General features: G+C 45.9%; 1 long non-coding RNA gene across 1 annotated transcript in view; it reads right to left on the bottom strand.

The window, feature by feature from the left end:
• Positions 1–6882: 6882 nt before the first annotated feature.
• LOC122809741 overlaps positions 6883–8247 on the bottom strand; it is a 77939-nt gene continuing 76574 nt past the window's right edge. Inside the window, exon 3 of the long non-coding RNA XR_006365944.1 lies at positions 6883–7019. This is a non-coding gene — a long non-coding RNA (uncharacterized LOC122809741). The remainder of the gene's footprint in view (positions 7020–8247) is intronic.

Genomic DNA, 8247 nt, shown 5'->3' with positions numbered 1-8247 from the left:
TACTCACATTTGTGGTGTACCTTCCACAACGGCTACGACTTTACATGGCACAGCATTGTCATGCCATGATGTGTACCAGGCTCAGACAGTTTACATATGCGGCTGACAGATGGAAAACACATCTGTACACATCTGCATACCACATACACAGGGGTGTCTTCTGCTCTGACTTGGACCATGTCCTCCGCATTACTGATGCATGTAGTACTCATACATGGCAATTGCAGTGGGCAGTGTGAACGGACCACTCATGGATATGTGCACACATGCCACATTGCATGGGCTGGGCTTCTGTGTTACTTCCGCAGATACAACACACACCATGCTGTGGAACATAGGTCCTGTGCACATCCCACAGGGACACACAGTGGCACTGTTCATGTGATATCTCCCTTGCTGTTTGAGTGACACGTAGTCATGGTACCACCACAGCAGCAGTACTGTGTAGACATGCAGTTGACACCCACCTCTGCTGTTCACTGGACACTACCATGGGGAGGTGACACTACTGTGTACACTGCACATGTGTTTACACATGGACCTGCCGGACTTCATTGTTGCCCACATTGCACCTGCTACAGATCGTTTGGCCATGGTTACTTGGTGTTCCTTCCATTTTGGATGGCTATTATGCTACTACTCTGTCCCATATCTACAGGCCATATGTATCCTGTTATTGTACATACCAATAGGCAATAACTCCATTATGCATGATATGCCTGTGATACTGTGTATGATGTCTGTCATATCCACCATGACAGCTTTACATTACACATAGTTGACATAGTGTCCCCTACTGCAAGGCATACGTGCACGTCGGGCGCACATTACGTATGACATCGACGGTATATGCCCATACACATGTGTGTTGTGACAGTATACATACATGTCCTATCCCCTGCTATGGCACTTCCTTGTTGGACATCCACTGCCAGCATTGGTGTGTGGTGTGGCATTGTTCTCTGTTATGCCCCCCTGTGGCAGCCCTTGTGTTATCCCGGCTGTGTACATGATGTCCCACTGCTGTGCACACGGTGTCCACAGTCATTGGTATGCTCAGCAGGACAGCACTACATAACCACCTTTCACCACTCTCTGCATTATGGACGAGTATCATTACTTACAAACACCATTCACATACAGTACAGCTTCGTCATACACATCATGCGTTACACACCCGTACATATCATGGGTTGTACATACCTTATCAGTGTTTCGTTCCGTTTTTCTTTGTGTGTTTCGGTATTCCGATTTGTTACTCTTTTCGTTGTAGAGTACCGGTTCGGTATGAGCATACGGTTTGCATATCCTGGGAGTCATCCTTATATCCGTCGATACCTGCAACATGTGGGTTCATCACACCAATAGCTGTTCCTCACTGTGTACTTGTGCGCATATCACCTGTGCATCTACTCCATTCGTACATTACGCGTCATAACTAGGGTATGGTTGTATTCCTCACCTGGGCGTTGGCTATTTGCCCTACCTTCGTGGAGATGGTCTGTATTGTGTTATGTATGTGTAACTGCAGCTGCTATGTGTGGCGACAGGTACATTTCGCAGTGGTGTTAGCCGTGGATTGTGTGTGTTGGGTATGGTATTATGTTCGACATGTGGGTGTCCCTGTCCTGACGGCGTCTGTTGATGGCGTTTTGCATTCAAATGTGTAACATAGCTGTTGTATTCCTTTAAACAACGGATGCAAGTATGCATCCGCTGTTGATAGTGTTTCCCACGCGACATGTTGCGGTTATGCAGCTGTCATTGACTGCCTGTATGTTTGTGCTGCTATTACGGCTTGTATCCCTTTGATATGTGCGATGGGGAATATCGGAGGTTGTAGGTGACGGATACGGGCTGTGGGCCTTGCATCTCTACATACACGGTACGCTTGTCTGTGTGCTCCATCCCTGCCTAGGGAGTTGACAGTTAATTGTCTGTTGTTCTGGGAGTGTAGGTTGTGTTGTTGTCATGTGGTGTTGGTATCGCCTGCGTGTGTGCTTCCTGCATGTATTCCTCCGTCACATCGGTGGTATATCTGCGGTTGTTTGTACGTGACGACTATCCCTTGTCATTCTGTCCCAGATATTTACAGTCATTGTGGTCCTGTACTTGGGATGGCCTGTTTGCCAGTGGTTGCCACCTATTCAGGTGGCGATTGCTTGTTTGACACTTGTAGAACACACGGCGGTGTTTACGGGCCGATACGTGGCCATGGTCAGTACCGGGGTAGCACATGCATATTTCCGCGGTACCTACCTATTGCTGTGTAACTTTGCCAACGTATCGTTTTGCAATTAGCATATCGGTGTCATACATATGGTCATGATTAGTACATACGTCCTTTCCATTTCATGTGGGGTATATTCCTGTGGTACATTCTGGGACATTTTCACTTTGCATCGTTATATGTCGCCACACGCCTAGCCAAGGTGGGGCTCTCAGTACTACTTTGGGACTACTGGTGTACATACGCCTGTGGCTAGTGTACTGTATGCCTACACATGTTATTCCACTCTGCCTCTAACATGGCACCAACATACACATTTTACAGAGGCACACACATTACACTCGCACAGCGAAACACACGGCACCCTCACCGCACACATACACATACTGCAGCAGTCACAGGGACGGATGCACACAGTACCTGCGTGGGCCGCATCACCGGTGGCAGTGTCTACCTCCCCCCTCATATCATCATAGTATTACCCGCGCGTGTACTGTTACTGTACTGTGGCCTGGCGATCATTCCGACTCGCGGTTATGCATTTCGGTATGTTGACCTTTCCATGGGTGGCGGTTTCCTCTTCTGTTAAACCTCCCGGATGCTCAGGTTGTCTTTCACTATGTATACTATGTACAGATATCGCGTGTTACTTCTCTGTCACCTTACATCCTTCTGATTCCCTGTCTTACTTGTTGTACTTATATGTATATGTGTACATATATTTCTATATATGTAATTATATCTATCTACATATCTGTATATGCACATATCTACACGTCTATATGTATACACCTTGCGGCGAACGTGGCAGCATACAGCAACGCCGTCTGCTGTAGGACCCGCGTACGGTTCAGGTGTTGGCGTTCCATGCTCCGCTGGCTGTTGGGTGTACAGTGTTTGGGTGCTGCCTATGTTGGAGTCACACATGGGGCCACCCATACGGTACACTTTATGGGTGGCCATGTTTGTGTGCCGTCCATTTCACTGTGTGTGCAGGTAGGGAGGTGTCAGTCCATGGGGCCTACGCTGTCAGAGTATGTGCTATACGTTCCCTCTTTGCCAGGGCATAGGCATATTGGGTACGCCTCCGTCTGCCTACTGGGGCTGGCACAGTGTGTTCATGGTCCTGAACACTCTGTGCCTGGACTGGCCTTGGCAGTTGTGGTGGGCTTTGTGGCCCTTCACCATTATGTCCCTGCAGCAGCTGCTTCCGCAGGATAATATTATGTAGCATGGCACATACTATGAATATGTGGGCACATGTGCCTGGAGAGTACTGCAGGGCTCCACCGGATGTATCCAAGCACCGGAACCGTGATTTCAGCATCCCAAACACACGCTCTATGATTATTCTGGTTTGTGCGTGTGCCTCATTATGGCGTTCTTGCATGTGTGTGTGTGCATTTCTGATGGGAGTCATCATCCACGGCTCCAGTGCATAGCCAGCATCCCCCACAAGGTGGCCTTGTGGGATGTCCCCCCTGGCGAATACCTGGTACAGCTGTGAGGCATGCCAGATATGGGAGTCGTGGTAGCTTCCAGGGCTGCCAGCACACACATCCATGATAATGCCCTGCGCATTGCACACGACCTGGCAATTGATGGAGGGGAATCCCTTGCAGTTTATGTAGCATCTACCCTGCTCCCCAGGTGGTGACTTGATTTGTATGTGCGTACAGTCTATCGCACCCAGTACCTCCGGGTATTGTGCCACACGGTGGAAATGGCACATATTGCTAGCCAACTCCTCCTGAGATCTGGGGAAGTATATATGCTCATTGGCATGTGGTAACATGGCATCCAGAAACTGGTGTAGTACCCTGGATGCTGATGCCTGTGAGATGCCCATTATATCCCCAGCTGGCCTTTGAAAGGTACCTGTGGCCAGTATTCGCAAGCTTACACATACCTTTGTGTCTACTGGGATGGGCTCCCCTCTGTTGTTTCTTGTTCTCAGGTGTGGCCGGCACAGCTCCACTATTTGCTGTAACGTGTCCCTATCCACCCTGTAACGCTCTACTATCTCCAGGTCTTGTAGCCCCTGGTAGGTTACCCTTGGTCTGAACACTCTCCTTCTCCTCTGAGGCCTACGGTAGTTGTTGGCACCCTTCTCCACAACTCCGTCTGTCTCTAACACATGCTGATGGATCACGGCCACGGCGGCACCCAACATGTACATTTTAAAAGTTCCCCGTGTGTTTACACCTATGGTGCGGCGTTTGGGAATACCTGGCTGTGTGTTGTGTGCATTCACACTTTATACTGTTGTGCTGTACACCCGGTGATGTCATAGGGTGTGTCTGTGCGGCCGTATGTGGGGATTATCTTCTGTGTTTTACCATTGGCACTGCAACGCTGTTGCCTTTGGTGTTGCATTACTCTTGCCTGCAATGGATTAGCTTTCGACCTTACCTTACTGTTTCTGCACATTGCACCTACTATTTCCTGGCATGCATCCTGCAGAGCCCTGTCATGTGTAATTTCTGGAACATGGCATATTGTGCGTTTTGTGTGCCGCCGCCGTTATGCTGCCTGTCTACTTGGCTCTGCTGTGTCAGGTCTTCACTCTTTGCAATCTGCTACCTCCCCTACTTTCTTTGCATTCATATGCCTCCCCTATCCCGTTTTGCAGGTTTCTGCATGCAGAGTTGTCAGCTGCCGCCGATTGGCCTTCATGGGTTGATTACTGTTGATTGCTCATTACTACTCCAATTACACTGCTTCCGCATTTCCTCATATTCTCAACATCACCTTCCTGTATCTGATGTTATTTGCGGGGCGAGCGTCACATGACTGGGTTAAGGGAACGTAGTCATCCTCGTGCACATGCACCTCTGCGCGCATTGTGTGCTCTCAGCTCAACTATTTCCCCACACGCCGGTCCTGCAGCTGTGATGTGCAATGTACAGCCCAGGTTTGCTGAGCTCCAATGTGCTTCCTCCTACAGTGGCACACCCTCTGCAGGTGACATGTATTCCCTCTGAGCCACTCCTCGGTGTATTACCGCTGCGCCGTTTGGTACAGCCTTACGCCGGCGGGGGTTTTACGATTCAGTATTATCTGCCTCATTTGCATGGCATTGACTACTAATTCATAGTTACCACGCCGAACACTGCCGCGACTCCTTGGCAACCCTTGCACCGTGGATGTGGCTTTCCATGCATACCATGATGTATTGTGGCTGTGAAGCTGATGTGTATTACACTGCTGTTTTATGACATTGTCATATTATTTCATTGTTTAGCACCTTCCGCAGACATGTCCTGGGGTTCTGCTGTGAGTTTCTGTGGACATACCATTTATGTTATTATTTACATGTTGTGCATGTTTTCTTTTGACATTCTCTGTGTCTTTCGCCATTGGCATATGGCAACAGTGTGATACCTGATGTTGACAGCCTTCCGTTACTCCTATGTTATGTTTGGGTAAATGTAAACCGTTTTTTTTTGGTTTTCATTGCCGTGCCCTTATGCTATGCCTGCGCCACTTAGTGGATCGCTATATGCCTTCATTTGCATGGTGCAACACCGCACATGGGGTGTTTAGCATACCTACGCCGGAGGCGGCGCAGATCCTGCGCACGCCGGTGGTGCACGTGGAATTGGATCGTACCTGAATCGCTCGGCGGCCATATTTGGCGTTGTAACGCCTACGCTATGCGTCCGCCTGGCGCAGCGTTCATGAATCCCGGGGCCAGTATTAGCTTCCTTTAATTTTTCTGAAAAAACAAAAAAGTAAAATTCTGTCCTTATATTTTCTTTTATACAAGTATATTTATGTTCCTGTCCTACCTTTAGTTAAAACTGTGAATAAATACAGTTGTGTAAGTAAATTCACCATAATAGCAGATATTCTGGTAGATCATAACATATGTTCTAATAGAGCACCATGACAGTAACCTAAGCCATTTGGGATAGATCCTTACCTAGGATATGACCTCCAGTCAGCTTTCAAAGCTTTAGGACACATTCCATGCACCAAAACTGCCAGTGGCTTTAGCAGAGCCATATAAAAAGACAGCTTAGGCACCAAATGTTCAGAGCTCTCTTAATCCAAGAAGGGAGGCTACATTCTTGAAAAGAAAAGTGCTAGAAAAGGGACGATCAAACCAAAAACCAAATTATATTCGCACGGGAATATATATCCACATCCTGATAATATCTCTAAAAAGACCAAGCAAGGGGCTGGAGGGAGGAGAGGGCTATTTCAGCAGTAATCTATCAGTTAAGCTTAAGTTGATAAATTTACATAAACTGTACTATGTTCAACATTCATATCATTGTTGCAGTAGCCCAAGCTGTTTGGATAGATTACCATAGCTTAGAAATATCTACTAAGGAGGGAGGAAATCTGGAAAAACAGGAGACCATGGAGAATGGTCTCACTAAAACTTGATCTGGACCTACAAAAGGAATCCAGTTTGTAATGTTTTGTGAAGGTATGTGCAGAGGACAAAGCTACTGCCTCTAGAATACTTTTAGAGTCCACCCTTTCTAGTATGCCCAGAAGAAGACAAAGCCCTGTTAGAAGTGGATCACCCTGCCTGGAAGTAGCTTCTTGTGGGAAGCATAGCAGAAAGAAATAGCAAGAGACAACTTTTTGGAAATTGTCTGTTTTTAAATTGGTTGTCCTTTTTCTTACCTTTACAAAAAGCAAACAGATGATTGGCTTTTATGATGAACAAACAGCTGATCAGCTTTCTTGAAGAATTTTGTTCTGTCCAAGTAGAATCTGCACTGCCGACTGATATCCAGAGTTTGTAATATTCTTTCATTCTTGTTTTCAGGTTCTGGAAAGAACATAATAGTCTGGCTTAAGGAAACTCTGAAACCACTTTAGGAATAAAATAATGATTAGTTCCCAAAGGAAACCATGTCCATATGGGAAATGAGATAGGTTTAACTCACTATAAAAACTTGCAACACAAATGCTCTTCTTACAGAAGTCAGAGCAATGAATAGCACAGTTTTCCATGTTAAGAACCTCAACTCAGTCTGATGAGCAGGTTTAAACAGAAGTGTAACTTTTTTCAAGCACAAAATTAAAATCCCAGTGAGAAGCCGCCCATTCCATAGGTGGACAGACATTTAAAACCCCTTAAAAAAACTGCTAAACATAAGGACAGGAAGAAAGAGAGCTCTAAGGGCAGCCAAATAGAAATGGCTGAAAGATGAATCTTGACAGAAGAATAAGTCAGGCTAGAAGGTAATAATAATAATTTTCACATATAATCTAGAACCAGAGGCAACAGGGCCTTGAAAGGGTCCTGATTCTTAGACTGTCAACAACTAAAAAATCTTTTCCACTTGGACAAATATGATTTTCTAGTAGCAGGTTTTTTGCTTCCTTTAATACAGCCTCCAGATGAGACATTAAATCAAGGCTCCATCTGCTTGAGTCTATGGTACCTCAGGTGGATGTAAAAGATCCCATACTATCTACTGAAAAGAGTAGGGTAAGTTCTGCTCTACCCTGGCCAAATTTCCATTAGTAATGTTAATACCTGATTGGGTCTTCACTAAAAAGAGCCCACTAGCCTAGTGGGACTCACCATGAGCAACAAAAAGATAAATAAATAAAAAAAGATAAAAAATACCTGACTACATGTCCACAGAAAAGAAAGGTGCCTAAAAGCTATCAAAATTCTAACATCCAAAGAAAAAAAAAAAAAAGAAACTGTAGCATTCAGGCCATCAACTCCAATATCTTCAAATTAGGGGGAATCAAACAACCCTCTATCTTGTGTGAGTAAACCCTGCCTCTCAGGAAAACTGTGGTAATTGCTGTTAGATAAGCAAACCCCTGTTACCTTGGGAAGTCATCACCACTACCTTTTGAGAGTGCCTCAGAATCTTTAGAAGTACACAATGTGTCAGTGGAACAATGGAAAGTATACAGGAAAATTATAGTCAATGGGAATGGAAAAACATTGGTCTTTCAGGCCTATCTGCAAGGAATCCTGGAGCATAATTTATTTAACTGTATGCTTTAAAAGGAGGCAAACAGAGTATATGAGG

This window comes from Protopterus annectens, chromosome 8.part0 (assembly GCF_019279795.1).
Source record: "Protopterus annectens isolate FY-2018-M chromosome 8.part0, PAN1.0, whole genome shotgun sequence".
NCBI lineage: Eukaryota > Metazoa > Chordata > Ceratodontiformes > Protopteridae > Protopterus > Protopterus annectens.
Note: the sequence above shows the minus strand (reverse complement) of the source record. Positions and strands in the feature narration are given on the sequence as shown.